The sequence below is a fragment of the Hypanus sabinus genome, chromosome 20, assembly GCF_030144855.1.
Source record: "Hypanus sabinus isolate sHypSab1 chromosome 20, sHypSab1.hap1, whole genome shotgun sequence".
Taxonomy (NCBI): Eukaryota; Metazoa; Chordata; class Chondrichthyes; order Myliobatiformes; family Dasyatidae; genus Hypanus; species Hypanus sabinus.
In genome coordinates, this window is record NC_082725.1 from 47762169 (window position 1) to 47780752 (window position 18584).

Genomic DNA, 18584 nt, shown 5'->3' on the forward strand with positions numbered 1-18584 from the left:
AAACAGGCAGCTAGTCCTGTGCCCCTCCACCAGGATGTCCATCATTGACCTTGCAAGCTGGTGTGAAGCGCTTTGGTCGAGGGTTACAGAGGCCAGAGTTGAACCGCCGTCTTGGTGCCCGGTAAGCACCCTTGGGTCAGAGGCGGGGCGAGGTGGCGCCGACAAAGATGGCCGCGCCCATGCCTCGCACGCAGCGGGCAGGCAAAATGGCGGCGACCAAGATGGCGACGCCCATGCCTCACACGCGGCGCTGTTCGACCCTGCTCCTGGTTTAGACTTACAGGCCTTGGCAAAGTGACCCTTCTTTCTGCAGCTGGAGCAGGTAGCTTCTCGGGCCGGGCAGCATTTTCGGGGGTGCTTTTCGAGTCCGCAGAAGTAACACTGCGCAGACTTGCGACTGGCAGGAGCCATGGTCGATTCGCTGGCGGGTGGTGGGGTCTGCCGTGTCCATGGGACTGGCAGGAGATCACGAGGATGGACAGCGTCAGCGTTGTGCAGAGCAGCCTCCAGCGTGTCTGCCAGCTCAATCGCTGACTGTAAGGTAAGATTTGCAGTTTCCTGCAGCCACTGGCGCACGTACACTGACCTGAGCCCTGTAACAAAGGCGGCTCATACCAGGAGCTCCGCATGCTGTTCCGCCGTCCATCCCCAGCAGTCGCAGGCCTGCACAAGTGTCTGTAGGGCCCGGACAAACTCAGCCCTCGACTCTCTGGCCCGCTGCTGCTGTGTCGCTAAGCGTAGACGGTATTCACTGGCCGCAAGTACTGTCTTTTGAGGGCGTCCAGTGCCCCTTGGTAGGTCGGCAGGTTCCTGATTAGGGAGTAGACCCGCGGACTGAGCCTGGAGAGGAGAACTCTGTGCATGATAGCAGGCTCAGTCACGCGAATCTCTTCCAGGTACGATTAGAAGCATGTAAGGCAGAGTTCAAAGGCAATGGCTGCTTCGGGAGATTGAGGATCAATGTCCAATCTGGCGGGTCATAAAATGCTCTCCATGTTTTAAAATTGCAGCTAATAAAATTGATGCACCATCAATAACTCTCGGAGATGGGAAACGAACGATAGGCTTTTATTAACTGCAAGAGACCGCGATTAGCAGCAAGAGACCACCACACAACATCCTGGAGACTGAGGGAGGAGCAGTGCCTCCAATCGCCTTTATACAGGGATCTGTGGGAGGAGCCACAGGAGCAGTCAGCAGAGGGGCGCATCCAGACAGGTATATGTAGTTCACCACACCTATCCAACTTAAAAGAATCCAAAAAAACTGAACATAAATGAGGTATAAGCAGTGAAGAAAAAGCCTTATAAAATTCTCCAGAAAATCCATCAGAACCTGGAGCCTTCCCTGAGTGCAGTGAACTTACAGCTTCGGCAATTTCTTCATGAGAATTAGTTTGATCCAACTGTTTTTTGTTATCCACAGAAAGTGTAGGAATATTTAATTGGTCTAAAAAGTTATTCATTACAGTATTATCTTTAGGAGGGTCAGAACTATAAAGTTTAGAATAAAATTCTCTAAAGTTATCATTTATTTTTAAATGTTCAGTTGTCCTGACACAATTAGCTTTACAAATTTCTTTAATCTGTCATTTAGCAATAGAAGCTTTAATTTGGTTAGCCAATAATTTACCTGTTTTGTCTCCATGAATATAAAATTGACTTTTATCCTTTAAGAGTTGAGTTTCAATAGGATATGTTAATAAATGATCATATTTAGTTTTAATTTCAACCAGTCTTTTATATAGAACAGGATCTGAAGGCATATTCTTGGTCTAATTGTTTCAGCTGATTGGCTAAGTTAATTCTCCCTTTATTAGCTTTTTTCGTGACACTTGCAGTATAAGAGATGATTTGTCCTCTAATATATGACTTAAAGGCATCCACATAACAAGGCTAGAAGTCTCCTCCACCGTATTCCTCCTTCCTGGTTTAGAGGGTATGTACTATCTTGAGAGGTCCTGAAGCCGTGGAGGCTGAGGGGAGATCTGATAGAGGTTTATAAGAGTATGAGAGGCATAGATAGAGTTGACAGGGAGTACCTGTTTCCCAGTGTTGAAATGTCTAATACTAGAGGGCATGCATTGAAGATGAGATGGGGAGGTTCAAAGGGGATATGAGGGGTAAGGTTTTTCCTCAGAGAGTCATGGATGCCTGGAATGTGCTGCCTGGTATGGTGTTAGAGGCAGATACATTACAGGATTTTAAGAGACATTTAGAAAGGCAGATGGATGTAAGGATGATGGAGGGGTATGGACTGGGTATAGGTAGGAGGGATTAGTGGTTGGGTGTTTTTGGTTTGCTCAACACTGTGGGCCAAATGGCCTGTTCCCGAGTTGTACTGTTCTAAATTCTAGTTAAATCTCTCCTTAGCCTCTTCTGTTCCAAAGGAAACAACCCAGCCTAGTCAATCTTTCTTCATAGCTATTTATTATCTGCATTTGCACAGCTTGTTTATAGTTCCTGATGTTTACAGATCCAGTTTACAATTACTGTTCTATAAACTTGTTGAGTATGCACGCAGAAAACAAATCTCAGGGTTGTATGTGGTGACTTGTATGTACTCTGTTAATAAATTTACTTTGAACTTTTAACTCAATTTTTCAGTTTTAACAATGCTCTTCTGAATTTTCACTCGTATTTTCTTTGGTGCTATCACAATCTTCTATAAAAGGTGTGATCACAACTGTACATAACTTAATAATATGTTTCTAGTTTCTACATTAATTGCCTTGGCTATTAAACATCCTACAATGCACTTTTTCCCCTTTTATCTATCCAACCTCTGACTTTCTGTGAACAAATAAGTTTCCTCTGGCAATTTTAGTGACCCACTACTTACAGCAAGACCACAATAATCCAGCACATTGGGACTTTGATGGTGATAAAGTCACACCATTTCAGGCTTACTGAGCTTCACTCCTACTGATACCAAATTCTCTTCCATTTTACCTTTAGTTTGAAGGTTACACAGAAATATCATTTTTTTTCTGTGAAGTCAGTTAAGTTACAGGAAGCAGGAAATAGAACTCAGTGAGTTACAGCTTGTAATTTCAATTCATATATTTCAGTTTTCAAGTTTCCTATTCCAGAAACAACTCACGTTTCTGACCCCCAGAGTTCCTGAAGCCAATCTCAACTCCAGTTGCACACCCAACACCAAGTCCATACCCCTGGCTCACTCTCTGAACCAAAGAATCAGATGTCAATTAACTAAGTTTCACCAAGTTTATATCCTATTGCCTGTGTGCCTTAAACAAGCATCAATTGAATTGCCACTTGCCACTTCTCTACTTCCTGCCAGTCTAGACACATTGAACAAGTAGTAACTCTGTGAAAGCAACCCAGCATTATCTAAGATGCAGCATTGTATACTGTGGGGAAGAAAATTGAAACAAAAGCTTTTAAAGATAAAAAACAAAATGTTCAGCATGGCAACAAATAGATGACATTATATTGGGGATTAGTTTTGGACCCAATAAGCTGTGTATACACAGAAATCCTAATTGTTGACCCTTTACAATACTTATTACTGAAATAGACATCATATTTGGTACTCAAAATTAATTTATGTCAAAAACTTATGTTTGGTTGCATTTGGCTGGATAAGTCAAACTCATTTCAATAGCCCAGTCCCCAGAGTAAACAACATCAAAATAGCTGCTAGAGAGGGAGAAGGAAAATTATCTTAAACACTCGTGCTCTTTATTTCCTTTCAGCCTTTCATTACAGCCAATGTGTCTGAATGATTTACTATTGAAATATTATCTTGCTATTTGGATGGCACCTTGATGTCATTGTAAAGACAGATTTACTGTTGATTCTGGTTTTAGATCAGGCAAGCACATTAGGTAGCTAAATGTTAATTTATGACAGCTACCGTAACTGCTAACGTACAAACCTAACCTTCGAAGTAAGGTGGCCAACTCTCAAGATGGACTCGGAATCTCCAGGAATTAAATATTCATCCTCAGAACACAATAGAGCAAACTAGAAGAAAAATCACCAGAGCCTTAAAACAAATTAAATGTTGCATTCATTCTTTTTGTATATTTTCATGAATGAACTATAAACATATTAGAATGAAGAGAATGGTGAACAGATTGCCAATAAGGAATATATTCTCTCTTTTTTTTTAGGTTCTTAGAGAAGGGAGTTGGGGTCAGATTTGGGTTTAGAGCTGTGGATGTGGAAGAGACGGATGTCAGGAGGCTGCTCTGCACCAGGTTCAAAGGGCACTGACGTAGGCAGGTGCTGAAGGACATCTGGCATCCGGAACTCCATTCTGCACTCGAGGGGCCAGTGATGTGGGGATGCAATAAGGGAAGCTTAGAGTCATGTTAGAAAGCCAGCAATGCGGACATGGGGTCGAAGGACATCTGTGGGCTATCCCAAGTTAGCGGATGCCCATGCGAATAGGAGGGACGAGGAGGTACGAGGGCTGGTCAGTTGGCACACTCAGGGTTTGGTGTCCTGTCTTCAGCTAGTTTGGTGATCGATACTGAGGACAAAGGTTGGGGCCAACTTGAAATCGTAGCTCGATGGCTAAAGCCTGTAGATTGGGGGCCTGGAGGGGTGTGTGTGTGTGTGTGTGTGTGTGTGTGTTTTTAGGAAAAAGGGTGGGAGCAAGGAAAGTGACTTGTTTTGTTGTTGTTTTGCTTCTTGTTATGTTCTATCTTGTTGTAAGACCATAAGACATAGGAGCAGAATTAGGCCATTCGGCCCATCAGGTTTGCACCACTATTTCATCATGACGGATCCACTTCCCTCCTCAATCCCATTCTCCTGCCTTCTCCCCTTAACCTTTCATGCTCTGACTAACCAAGAACCTATCAACCTCTGCCTTGATTTCACCCAGTGACCCGACCTCCACAGCTGCCTCTGGCAATGAATTACACAGATTCAACCCCATCTGGCTAAAGAAACTCCTCTTCATTTCTGTTTTGAATGGACATCCCTCTGTATTGAGTCTCTGCCCTCTGGTCCTAGACTCCCCCACCAAAGGAAACATCCTCTTTGAACACACTCTATCTAGGCATTTCATCATTTAATAGGTTTCAATGAGATCCCCCCTCAATCTTCTAAATTCCAGTGAGTACTGGCCAAAGCCTTTAATTACTGCTCATATCATAATTTTTCATTTCCAGAATCATTCTCGTGAATCTCCTCTGAACCCTCTCCAGTGTCAGCACATCCTTTCATAAAAAGGGCCCAAACCTGCTTGCAATACTCCGTGAGGCCTCGCCACTGCATTATACAGCCTCAGCCTAATGTTTTTGCTTTTATATTCTAGTCCTCTTGAAATGAATGTTAACATTGCCTTCACCTTCCTCACCACTGATTCAATCTGCAAATTAACCTTCAGCAACTCGGGAGCCTTGTGCACCTTAGATTTTTGTATTTTCTCTACATTTAGAAAATAATCTATGCTTTAATTCCTTCCATCAAAGTACATGTCCATACACTTCCCACCACTCTATTCCATCTGCCACCTCTTTGCCCATTCTCCTAATCTGTCTAAGTCCTTCTGCAGCCTCTCTGCTTTCTCAACACTACCTTCCCCTCCACCTATCTTCATATCGTCCCCAAAATTGGCCCAAAATCATCAAACCTATCATCAAAATAGTTGACATACAATGTACAAAGAAGAGGTCCCAACACAGACACCTATGAAACACTACTAGTCACCAGTATCCAATCTGAAAAGGATCTTTTATTCCCACTTTTTGCCTCCTGACTATCTTCCATGCAAGTATTTTTCCTATAATATCCTGGGATCTTATCTTTGTTTAGTAGTCTCATGTGTGGCACCTTGTCAAAGTCCTTCTGAAAATCTAAGTACACAACATCTGCTGACTGTCCTTTGTCTTTTCTGCTTGTTGTTTCTTCAAAGAATTCCAACAGATTTGTCAGGCAAGATTTTCCTTGATGGAAACCATTACTGACTTTGGCCTATTTTGTCATGTGCCTCCAAGTACCCCAAACTACATCCTTAACATCTTCTTGGTCTTTAATTTCTTTTCTTCAACCTCCTTCCCTTCTTGGAAAGTGGAGTGACATTTACAAATTTCCAGTCTTCCAGAAACATGCAAGAATCTATTGATTCTTGAAAGACCATTACTAATGCCTCCATAATCTCTTCAACTACCTCTTCTAGAAATCTGGGTTGCAGTCCATCAGGTCCTGGTGACTTATCTATCTTCAAACCTTTCAGTTTCCCAGACACCATCTTCCTAGTAAAGGCAACTGCACTCACTTCTGCCTCTTGGCACTCCCAAACTTCCGGGATGCTATTAGTGTCTTCCACAGTAAAGGCTGATGCAAAATACTTATTCAGTTCATCTGCCACTTCCTCTGTCACTAACTCTGCAGCAGCATTTTCCAGTGGTCCAATATCTACTCTTGCCTCTCTTTTCTCTTTATATAGCTAAAATAAACTTTTGATATTATTGGCTAGCTTACCTTTGTATTCCATATTTTCCTTCTTTATGGTTTTTTTAGTTGTCTTCGATGGCTTTTTTAAAGCTTCCCAATCCTCTAACTTCCCACTAAGTTTTGTTCTATTATATGCCTTCTCTTTTGGTTTTATCTTGGCTTTGACTTTCCTTGTCAGACGTGGTTGCATCATCCTGCCTTTAGAACACTTCCTCTTGTTTGGGATGTATCTATCCCGCCCCCTCCGAATTGTTCCCAAAAACCCCAGCCATGGCTGTTCTCCCATCATCCCTGCAAATGTCCCCTTCCAATCAACTTCAGTCAGCTCCTGTCACCCACCTTGGTAATTCCCTTTACTCCACTGTAATACTGATACATCTGACCTTTGCTTCTCCCCCTCAAACCTCAGGGTGAATTCTGTCACATTATGATCACTGGCCTCGAGGGGTTTGTGTTCTGTGTTGCTCCAATGAGCATTGTGCACTTGCTATACTCTCACCAGAATGTGTGGTGACACATGAGGGCTTCCCCCAGCAGATACATGTATCGGTTGCTAAGGCAAATGACACATACACTGGAAGGTTTGGTGTACGTGCGATAAATAAATCTGAATCTGATTCTCTCTATGATGAATAAAGGAAGGTGTAATTCTACAAGGTTGGACTTTCTGGGTGGGGTGCTGGAAGGAAGATATTGGCTTGGATTTGGGCAGCTAATGGCCGTGAACAAAATCATGAATGTTTTGCCTTTTTAAAACCAGGAAGTCTGGCATTTCTGTACGTGTGCTATCAAATGTGGAAGTCCTGGACTGCTGCCAGATTTGGAGTGCCAAATCAATCATTTCTTTTTCCATCACTAGGCACTTTCCATGAGGGAATGAGGGAAAAAAACTGGGACATTAGAAACAGAGAGCTATTCATAAGTTGGTAATTGACAACTTAATGCAGTGGACCTGGGTTAAGTTTATTACTCTGAGACGTATAAAGAGATGCTATATTTTTACAGAAGCTAAGTTAAAACTCATCAAACCTATTGCTGGTGAAACCTGAACTGGAATGGCTGGTCATAATACTAATTGCCCCACAATAGTTTATGCATAATTCATTCCAATAAAAAGATCTTAATAGTATACTGCGACCCACTTCCCAGCGCACTCGAACCGGCTCATAAAGTGGCGCGCGCCGGCTTTGAGGGTGGTCCCAAAGAGGACGCCAAGCCTGCTTCACCAGCAAGGGGAAAAGCCCGCGCGCGGGGCAGGACTGTGAATACGCGCCCCCTACAGCATTCCCGCCCTCTCTGGGCGGGAACAGTAGGGCTTTAAAGCGAGGCCGCGAAGTTCAAATAAACCTCTTTTGCAGCTGCAGCTCACCGACTCCGAGTCTTTATTTCAGCGCTTCGTGTAGCACACCGCTACAATTGGTAATCCCGATGGCCCAACCGATATTTGGACCAGAGGTGACTGACGCCGCATCTGTTCATGTGGTTTCGTTGAAACTGCCAAGCTTCTGGACGCTGCGACCTCACCTATGGTTCCAGCAAGCAGAAGCCCAATTCCACATTCGGCAGATAACCTCAGAGGACACACGTTACTACTACCCCCTCGACCAGAAGACAGCCGCCCAGGTTGAGGAGTTCATACAATCGCCCCCGGAGGATGGCAAATACACAGAATTCAAAGCCCTGCTCATAAGGACTTTCGGACTCTCACGGAGCGAGCTGCCTGCTTACTGCACCTGGATGGTTTGGGAGACAGGCCACCATCGACTTTGATGAACGAGATGCTGTCCCTGGCCGGAGGACACAAGCCCTGCCTCATGTTTGAGCAGGCATTCATGAAGCAGCTGCCCGAGGACATATACCTGCTGCTGGCCGACGCGGATTTCAGCGACCCCCAGAAGGTGGCGGCCCGGGCAGATGTGCTGTGGACCGCCAAGAAGGAGAGTGGGGAGTGTCGCACAGATCACCAGGCCACACTGCCAGCAGCAGATCGGACCAGGCCCGGCCGCAGAGCCCACTAACCCCAGAGGCAGGGGTGAGGAGACCAATGAACAATGGTGCTTCTACCACCAGCAGTGGGGCGCAGAAGCCCGCCGCTGTAGCCCGCCCTGCAAGTTCATGGGAAACGCCAGGGCCAGCCGCCGCTGATGGCTACGACGGCTGGCCATCGGGATAGCCTCCTGTATGTGTGGGATAGAAGGTCGGGACGCCGCTTTTTGGTCGACACCGGAGCCGAGATCAGCGTCTTACCTCCGACGAGTTACGACACCCGCAACAGGGCACCGGGTCCCACCCTGAGGGCCGCGAACAGCAGCACAGTAAGGACCTACGGCACCCATACGGTGCGGCTACAGTTCAGCTCCAGCCAGTTCATGTGGGACTTCACACTGGCCGCCGTAGCCCAACCGCTCCTGGGAGCAGATTTCTTGCAAGCTCACAGCCCGGTTGACCTGCCAAGGAAGAGACTGGTCCACACCGAGACCTTTCAAACGTTCTCCCAGGGTGCAGCCCAGTTCCGGCCCCACACCTAGACTCCATCACGCTGTCCAACAACGATTTCACCAGAGTCCTGGCGGATTTCCCAACGGTTCTGGTGCCACAGTTCACGGCAGCCATGCCCAGACACGGCGTACAGCACCACATCCCGACCCAGGGACCACCCCTCCACGCCCGTGCTCGGAGGCTTCCCACGGACAAGCTCCGACTGGCGAAGGAGGAGTTCAAGAGGATGGAGGAATTGGGGATCATACGGTGGTCCAACAGCCACCGGGTCAGGACTTTGCAGCAAATCTGCACGGCGCATGGATCTTCTCCAAGGTAGACCTCTTCCGGGGATACCATCAAATCCTGATGCATCCGGACGACATTCCCAAAATGGCACCCATCACCCTGTTCGCCCTTTCCGAGTTCCTCCGCATGCCGTTCGGCCTAAAGAATGCCGCACAGACGTTCCAGTGGTTAATGGACGCGGTGAGACGCAACCTGGACTTCGCTTTCATCTACTTGCAGGACATCCTCATAGCCAGCAGCAGTCGTCAGGAGCATCTGTGCCACCTCCATCAACTCTACGCCCTACTGAGTGAATATGGCCTGACAATCAACCCGGCCAAATGCCATTTCGGGCTCGACACCATCGACTTCCTGGGCCACAGGATTACTAAAGACGGGGCAACCCCTCTGCCCGCTAAGGTAGATGCAGTCCGCCATTTCCCCTGACCCACCACGATCAAAGGCCTTCAGGAATTCATGGGTATGGTCAATTTCTACCAGCGCTTCCTCCCTTCAGCAGCCTGAATCATGCGCCCCCTGTTCGCCCTGATGTTGGGTAAGGGTGAGGATATTACCTGGGACGAGGAGTCTGCTGCCGTTTTCATTAAAAACAAAGAAGCCTTGGCAAACGCCACGATGCTAGTGCACCCCAGAATGGACGTCCCTACTGCCCTCACAGTGGACGCATCTAACACGGCAGTCGGTGGAGTGCCGGAACAACTCATCGAGGGTCGCTGGCAACCCCTGGCGTTTTTCAGCAAACACCTAAGACCACCCGAGCTCAAATACAGTGTTTTCGACCGGGAACTGTTGGCGCTATAGCTGGCAATCCGGCATTTCAGGTACTTCTTAGAAGGTAGGCCCTTCACCCGTGTTCACGGACCACAAACCTCTTACCTTTGCGTTCACGAAAGCATCCGACCCCTGGTCATCCCACCAGCAGCGAAATCTGTCCTACATCTCCAAATACACAGCGGATGTCCGGCATGTCTCGGGAAAGGACAATGTCGTGGCAGTTGCCTTCTCCTACCCTAACATCCAAGCCCTGTCCCAGGGGGTAGACTATGAAGCACTGGCGGAGGCGCAGCAGGCAGACGAGGAGATCCCGAGTTACAGAACCACAGTCTCCGGTTTGCGGCTCCAGGACCTCCCTGTAGGCCCAGGTGAGAGGACCCTACTCTGTGACGTCACCACCGGCCAACCCCGCCCCGTTGTCCCGGTAGTCTGGCGGCAGCGCGTTTTCAACTCCATTCACAACTTAGCGCACCCCTCCATCAGGACAACCGTCCGGATGGTAGCCAACAGGTTCGTTTGGCACAGACTCCGCAAGCAGGTCAGTGAATGGGCCAGAACGTGCATGCACTGCCAGACGGCCAAGGTGCAGCGGCACACCAAAGCCCTGCCGCAGCAGTTCCACCCCACCCGCCGGCGTTTCGACCACATTCATGTGGATATTGTGGGCCCCCTGCCAGAGTCGCGAGAAGCACGGCACCTCCTCACTATCATGGACCGGTTCACAAGATGGTCAGAGGCGATCCCGCTCACCAACACCACATCCAAATCCTGTGCCCGGGCACTGATTGCAACCTGGGTGTCTCGCTTTGGTGTACCAGCCCACATCACCTCTGACAGAGGCTCCCAGTTCACCTCCAGCCTGTGGTCAGCTATGGCCAGGCTTTTGGGGACTCAGCTGCACCACACAACTGCCTACCACCCACAGTCGAACGGACTGATGGAGCGTTTCCACCGTCACCTGAAGTCGGCTCTCATGGCCCACCTCAAAGGGCCAAAAGTGGGTGGACGAGCTTCCCTGGGTCCTGCTCGGAATCCGCACGGCACCCAAAGAGGATCTGCACACCTCGTCAGCCGAGTTGGTGTACGGCACACCCCTGGTCATCCCAGGAGAGTTCATACCAGCCCCAAGGGGACAAGCGGAAGAACCCGCAGCAGTCCTGGGCAGACTATGCGAGAGGCTCGGTTACCTGACCCCCATACCCACTTCGCAGCATGGGCAGAACCTGACCTGCTTACCCAAAGACCTGCAAAACTGTAAGTTTGTTTTTGTACGACAGGCTGGACATCGGGCACCGCTACAGCGGCCCTACGAGGGGCCGTTTACGGTGATCAGAAACAACTGGTTCACATTCATGCTGGACATCGGGGGGATAGAGGAGGTTTTCACAGCGGACCGACTCAAACCAGCCCATGTGGACTTGGCGCAGCCGGTCGAGATTCCAGCACCGCGGTGCAGAGGCAGACCTCCCTAACAGAGACCGACCCAGACTGAGAATACTGGGGGGTGTATCGCCGGTTCTGGGGGGGGGTTTATGTGGCAACCCACTTCCCAGCGCACTTGAACCGGCTCACAAAGTGGCACACGCCGGCATTGAGGCCAGTCCCAAAGAGGGCACCAAGCCTGCTTCACCAGCAAGGGGAAAGGCCATACGCATTGCCGGGGAGGGCGGGAACAGGAAGGCTTTAAAGCAAGGCCGCGAAGTTTGAATAAACCTCTTTCGCAACTGCAGCTCACCGACTATGTGTCGTTATTTTAGTGCTGCCTGTAGCACACCACTACATACCATTGAATATGGTTAGGCTGTGCAAGGGGTGCCAGTGATTCGTCCAGAAAGCAAATAGCAGAGGTGAGCAGGCTATCAAAGTCCTAATTAGTTACTAAAAGCAATTTGCATTCTCCTGAAGATTTAATCACAAGCACTCCAGTCTCTGCTGTCCAGAAAATTGTATGGGCTTTCTGCCCAGTCTCTCGGTAGATTTGTAAATAATCAAGTGTTTTTTTTAGTAAATTGATGAAGAACATTATTTTTAATGCTTCTTTATTCATTCTCCTGTCTTGAATTCAAAATTGATCAAAATTTCTGGACTGCTCCCCATGGATTCATAAAGCTTACAAAATGATTATTGCATTTATCAATCGTATTAAGTTGAAAGCAGATGAGCATGTTGATTGTGTACCTAAAATACATTAATGCCATTTAGTGGTTTGATTATTATCTTTCTTCATTTAAATAATAATGTTTTTTCTATTCTTTCTTCCAAAGTTGAAAACCTCAAATTTTCCTGCAAAATACTCCTTCTTACTGACTCATCTAAGCTATTATGATCCATTCACAGGCACTTAACAAACCCACATATTGTGTTTTGGGTCCTTTCCTTCCAATTATCATTATGGATTATAAATAGTTTGTGCCCCAGTTTTGTTCTTCATTGTGCTAACAGGAGAAGTGGTCATTCCAGACTAAACGTGAATCAATGAAGGATGCTCAACAGCTATCACCTCTTACAAAGTGAAAGCAAGCAATGTAGGAGACAACAGGGCTTCACTTCCAGATGAGCTCAATGCTTTCTGTGCTTGCTTTGACCATCAAAACACGGAGGAACCATTACAAACTCCCACAGCCCTTGATGACCCAGTGATCTCAGTCTCTGAGGCTGAAATAAGAGCATCCTCCCAGAGAGTGAACACATGGAAAGCAAACAGCCTACTGAGCACCAAAGACCTATTCTGATCAACTGGCTGAGTGTTCACTGAGAATTCTAACCTCTTGCTCTGACAGTTCGAGTTACCCACCTGCTTCAAGCTGGTTTCAACTATACCAGTGCCTAAAAAGAACATGGTAACCTGCCCCAAAGACTATCATTCAGTAGCACTTGCATCCACAGGGATGAAATATTTTGAGAGGCTGGTGAAGAAAGATATCAACTCCTGCCTGAGAATTATTTATTGATTTGCTCCAATTTGCCTATTGGCACAACAGGTCCACAGTAGATGTCATCTCATTGGCTCTTCACTCAACCTGGAAGACATACACATCAGGATGCTCTTAACCAATTATAGCCCAGCATTCAATACTATCATCCTCTCAAAACTAATCAATAAGCTTCAAGACCTTGGCCACAATAACTCCTTGTGGAATTGGATCCTTGATTTCCTCACTTGTAGACTCTAGTCAGTTGGATCGGCAACAACATCTCCTCCACAATCTCCATCAGACCAGTTGCCCCGCAAAGCTGTGTGCTTAGACCCCTGCTCTACTTGCTTTACACTTATGACTTGTGTGGCTAAGCACAACTTCAATGCCATATTGAAGTTCAATGCCATATTCAATGACATCAGTGTCAGAGGTCGGATCAAAGGTGGTGATGAATCAGCATATAGGAGAGAGACTGAGAGGTTCCATAAAAACAACCTCTTACTCAAGGACCAAGGACTGATTATTGACTTCAGAAGGAGGAAACCTAAGGTCCATGAGCCAGTCCTCATGGAGGATCAGGATTGGAGGGGTCAACAACGTTAAATTCCTCTGTGTTATCATTTCCGCAGACCTATCCTGGGCCCAGCACATAAGTGTAATTATAGAAAAAGATTCGATATGACATCTAAAATGTTGACAAACTTCCATAAATGTATAGTGGAGAGTATATTGACTGGCTGTGTCACAGCCTGGTCTGGAATCACCGATGCCTTTGAATGGAAAATCCTATAAAATGTTTTGGATACATAGCCCATTTCATCACAGGTAAAGCCGTCCCCCACTCCCACACCACCATTGAGCACAGCTACACAGAGCTTTGTCACAAGGGAGCAGCATACATTATCAGGGAGCCCCACCACCCAGGTCATGCTTTTTTCTCACTGCCTCCATCAGGAAGAAGGTGCAGGAGCCTCAGGTCTCACACCACCAGCATTAGGAACAGTTGTTACCCCTCAACTATCAGACTCCTGAATCGGAGGTGATAACTTCACTCAGTTTCACTCATCTCATCACTGAACTATTCCCACAACCTATGGACTCACTTTCAAGGACTCTTCATCTCATGTTCTCGATGTGTATTGTTTATTTATTTATTTGTTTATTTATTATTGTTGTTTTTTTTTCTTTCTTTTTGTACTTGCAGCTTGTGGCTCTTTGCATACTGGCTGACTGTCCTGTTGGTGCAGTCATTAACTGAATCTATTTTGGTTATTGGATTTATTGAATATGCCTGTAAGAAAATGAACCTCGGGGTTTTATGTGGTGACATAGATGTACTTTGATAATAAATTTACTTTGAATTTTTAAAATTGCCAACGTGAAAAGATTCAGTCATTTGAATTCTCCATTTTCTGTTAGGTAGTCAGTTCTCTATCTACGCCCTACAGGCCATTCCCATGTTACAAATGCCCAACAGATGGGCACACCTACAATGATCAAACTCCTATGAAATTCAGAAACCCAATGTATATACATGTATTGGTTCCAATGAATGACACAACTACTTTTCCCTTTCTCTACTTCTATTTGTATCAGTCTCTTGATCTCATGTATTGCAATTCTGCAGAGGCAGGAGTACCATATCAAGTCATTTGCGAGTATTTTCCTAGTGATGGTCAAAACTAGCAAACTCTAGCAAATTTGACAAACATAAACTCCTTTTTGTAAACCGTATTGACTCTGACAGTCTTTACAGTGTTCCTATCTTTGGACACTTCCCAAAGAGATTTTGGTAGATGTTCACTGCCTCTGTAGCACTTGCTTTAACATGAAGGGTGCAGGTAATTAAGCTCAGGGACCTGCCAGACCTTTAACCCCAATAGTCTTCTGAAATCTATCATGATCAAGACTGTTTTATATTCCTCTCTCCCTATAGCCCTCTATTCTCTATTACAATAGGGTATTTGAATGTCTTCTACCATGACAACTAATCCAAAATAATTATTTCATTGCACTGCCATTTCATTATTTCCCATTAATTTCATTTTATCATCATCTTTATAAGGGATGAATGACTACTGTAGTTGCTTGGCCATTTTACTTCATGCCACCTGTACCTAATAACATGGCACTGAGAGTATGTTCCTGGTCTTCTGCTGCTGTAGCCTATCTACTTCAAGGTTCAATGTGTTGTGCATTCAAAGATACTCTTCTGCACACCACTGTTGAAATGCATGTTTCTTTGGAGTTTCTATCACCTTCCTCTCAGCTAAACCAGACTGGCTATCCTCCTCCTCATCTGTTATCAACAAGGCATTTTCACCAACAGAACTGCCTCTCACTGGATTTTTTTTGTTTGCTTTTTGCACCATTCTCTGAAAACTCTAGAGACTGTTGTGTAGGAGATCAGCAGTTTCTGAGATACTCAAACCACCCAGCCGCTGTGTAGCACCAATATTCATCCCACAGTCAAAATCAGTAAAGCACATTTCTTCCCAATTCTGATGCTTACTCGGAACAACAACTGGAACTCTTGACCATGTTTGTATGCATTTATGCATTGAGTTGCTGCCACATGATTGGCTGATTAGATATTTGCATTAACCAGCCGGTGTACAGGTGTACCTATTAAAGTGGTCACTGAGTGTATGTGTAGAACTTTTAGTTTCTACTGTCATTTGCCGCTTTACGACCAAGCACTTTCTTCTAGTTTTCTTAGTTGCCTATTACTCATCATTGCAATGTTACAGTATCTGCCTCTTCATTCAACTTATTGAACTTGTTTAGTGAGCCATGGATGATGCATCCTTCCCAAAGAGCCTTTCTTTCCTGTATATCTTTTACATGGGCCCTTAGCTCCAAGAAGAACATGGCCAATGATAACCACCAGTCTCTAACATCCAAATCAATGGTATGGCTGGAGTTCATCAATGTTTCTGTAATCCACTGTGTCTACTCTACAGGGGACACACCTACACAGCTTGTTGGCCAGCCTTAGCTGTTTCCACCTCTCACGAGGGGGACGTAAGGTTGGACTTTGAGAGGCTTTCTCATGCATACTACAATGAATTCACAGTGGTAAAGATAATTATGGTAAAGCAATGGGATCTGATACGTATGGAGAACTGATTACTTGAATTAGCAATGGCTCAATTGGATACTAGAGATGTCAGGTGCAACCACATTGAAGTATTTGGTAAATGAGGAGCCCAAGAGGTTTAATAAATTTATAACAAGTTGAATTTCTAACTGATCACTGATATAGTGTATACATAAATTTTTGTATGTAAATTGCTAATAGATTGTATGTTTAATTCCATAAATATATAATATATACAACATTGGGTTTATAAGCAAAAAAATACAAACTGCTCAACGAATTCAGAAGGACAATCCAGATGAAAACCCAAAATATCAACTGTCCATTTTCCTCCACAGATGTTGCCTGGTACATTTAGTTCCTCTGGTGGTATTTTTTTATCAAGCTTCCAGCGCCTGCAAGTCTCGTGTCTCTATAGGGCAAATAAGAATTGAATGTCCCACTCTGCTATTCCGACTAGATTTTGTTATTTAGTTGAGAGTTACTGCCTTTAGTAAAATATTTACCATTGATAGTTCTATTTCTGTTACTTGCTTATGCAGTCAATAGGAGAAAATAGACACAATAACAGGAGAGGCAAATTAACAGGGAAAAAAGGCCGCAGCGATACAGGGAGAAAGCTGAGAAATTCCTCTCCCACCCCATTATGTAGTGGCAGCAAGCCAAGCAGAGTACATTAATCTTGATTTACAGTACAGTATTTTGGCATCACCTCAGTCAATAGCACTGCTGTCCTGGACATTATCCAGCAATACTGATTTTATTATATCACTAGTCTGCACAAACAATCCCACACCACCAGGGGAATGGCCTATTGAGTAGAAAGCTGGTGTAATCCGCAGATTTCAAATTAGTGCAATGTGAAATGCTTTGGGCAGCAGACCTATTTTGATAAAAGAAAAACAAAACAGTCATAGCCCACGAGAATGTAAGGTTGGAATTTTATACCACTTTCCATAATACACTCAGTGACCACTTTATTAGGTAACCCTCTATACCTTATCATGGCTACTGAGTTTATGCTCACGGTCTCTGTAACCCATCCACTTCAGTGTTCAATGTGTTGTGCAATGAGAGATGATTTTCTGTACACCATTGTTGTAACACATATTATTTGCGTTTCTGTTGACTGCCTGTCAGCTTGAACCAGTCTGACCATTCTCCTCGGAACTCTCCCATTAATAAGGCATTTTTGCCCACAGAACCGGATATTGTTTGTTTATCACACCATTCTCTGTAAATTCTGAAACTATTATATGTGAAGATTCCAGAAAGTCAGCAGTTTCTGAGATACTCAAACCAACTTGTCCGGCTCTAGCATTCATTCCACAGTCAAAGTCACTTTGATCAAATTTCTTCCCCATTGGTCTGAGAAACAAGTGAACGTCTTGAACATGTCTGCATGCTTTTATGCATTGAGTTGATTCACATGATTGGCTGGTTGGATATTTGTATTTACAAGCAAGTGTACAAGTGTACCTAATAAAGTGGCCGCTGAGTGTATTTGAATGTGCTTACTGAGAAATAACAGCTGTATATAACTAGATAACCTGTTTTAATTTTGAAACTGAAATTTAAATATGGAGAAAACCTGAGGAGAACTACAACACATTTTCAGATAATGCCCTTGGATGTTTAATATTTACCTGAGAAGCAGAAGGACTTCAGTAGGAATCTCTCCTTCCTGTGCCTTTTCAGTAGTAAGAATTTTCAGCTGATAAGAATTCAGACAGTATATTTTTAGTGCACTAAACGAATGCTGCATTTGGTGCTAATGCCAAATCTGAAGTTGCGTAATAACCAGATAATAACGTCTTGCTTTAAAAATTGCTGCACTGAAGAAACACTGAAGATTGATCTGTGTACTGACCACTGACTCACTTAAAATGCTGGAGGAACTCACCAAGTCAGGCAGCATCTGTGGAGGGGAATAAATAGTCAACATTTCAGCCTGAGACTTTTATCAGGACTAGAAAGGAGAGGGTCCAAAGCCAGAATAAGAAGGCGGGAGGAGGCAGATTATAGGTCACAACCTCTGAATGGAAAGATGAGTGGATGGGGGAGGAGGAGTGAAGTCAAAAGCTGGGAATGGATAGTTGAAAGAAGTAAAAGCTGAAGAAGTGATCTAATGGGAGAGACAGTGGACCATGGGAGAGAGTGAAGGAGGAAGAAAACCAGAGGGTGGTAATTGCCAGGCAAGAGGTTAACCAGAATGGAGAATGGGAAAAGAGAGACAGAGAGAGGGGGTAGAAATCACCAAAAGTGGGAGAAATCAATGATCATGCTACAGATCGGAGACTACCCAGAAAGAAGCTATTGCTTCTCCAAGCTGTGTTTGACCTCGCCATGGACAGACATGTTAGAATGGGAATGGGAAGTCAGATCGAAATGGGTAGCCACTGGTAAGTCATGCCTTTTGCTGTAAACAGAGCAAAGGTCCGCAGCTAAATAATCTCCGAATCTGACATCTATATCAGGTCTCGTTAATGCAGAGGAGGCTGCACCGGGGCACCGGAAACAAAAGATCACCCCAACAGACTTGCAAGTCATCTCACCTGGAAGGACTGTTTG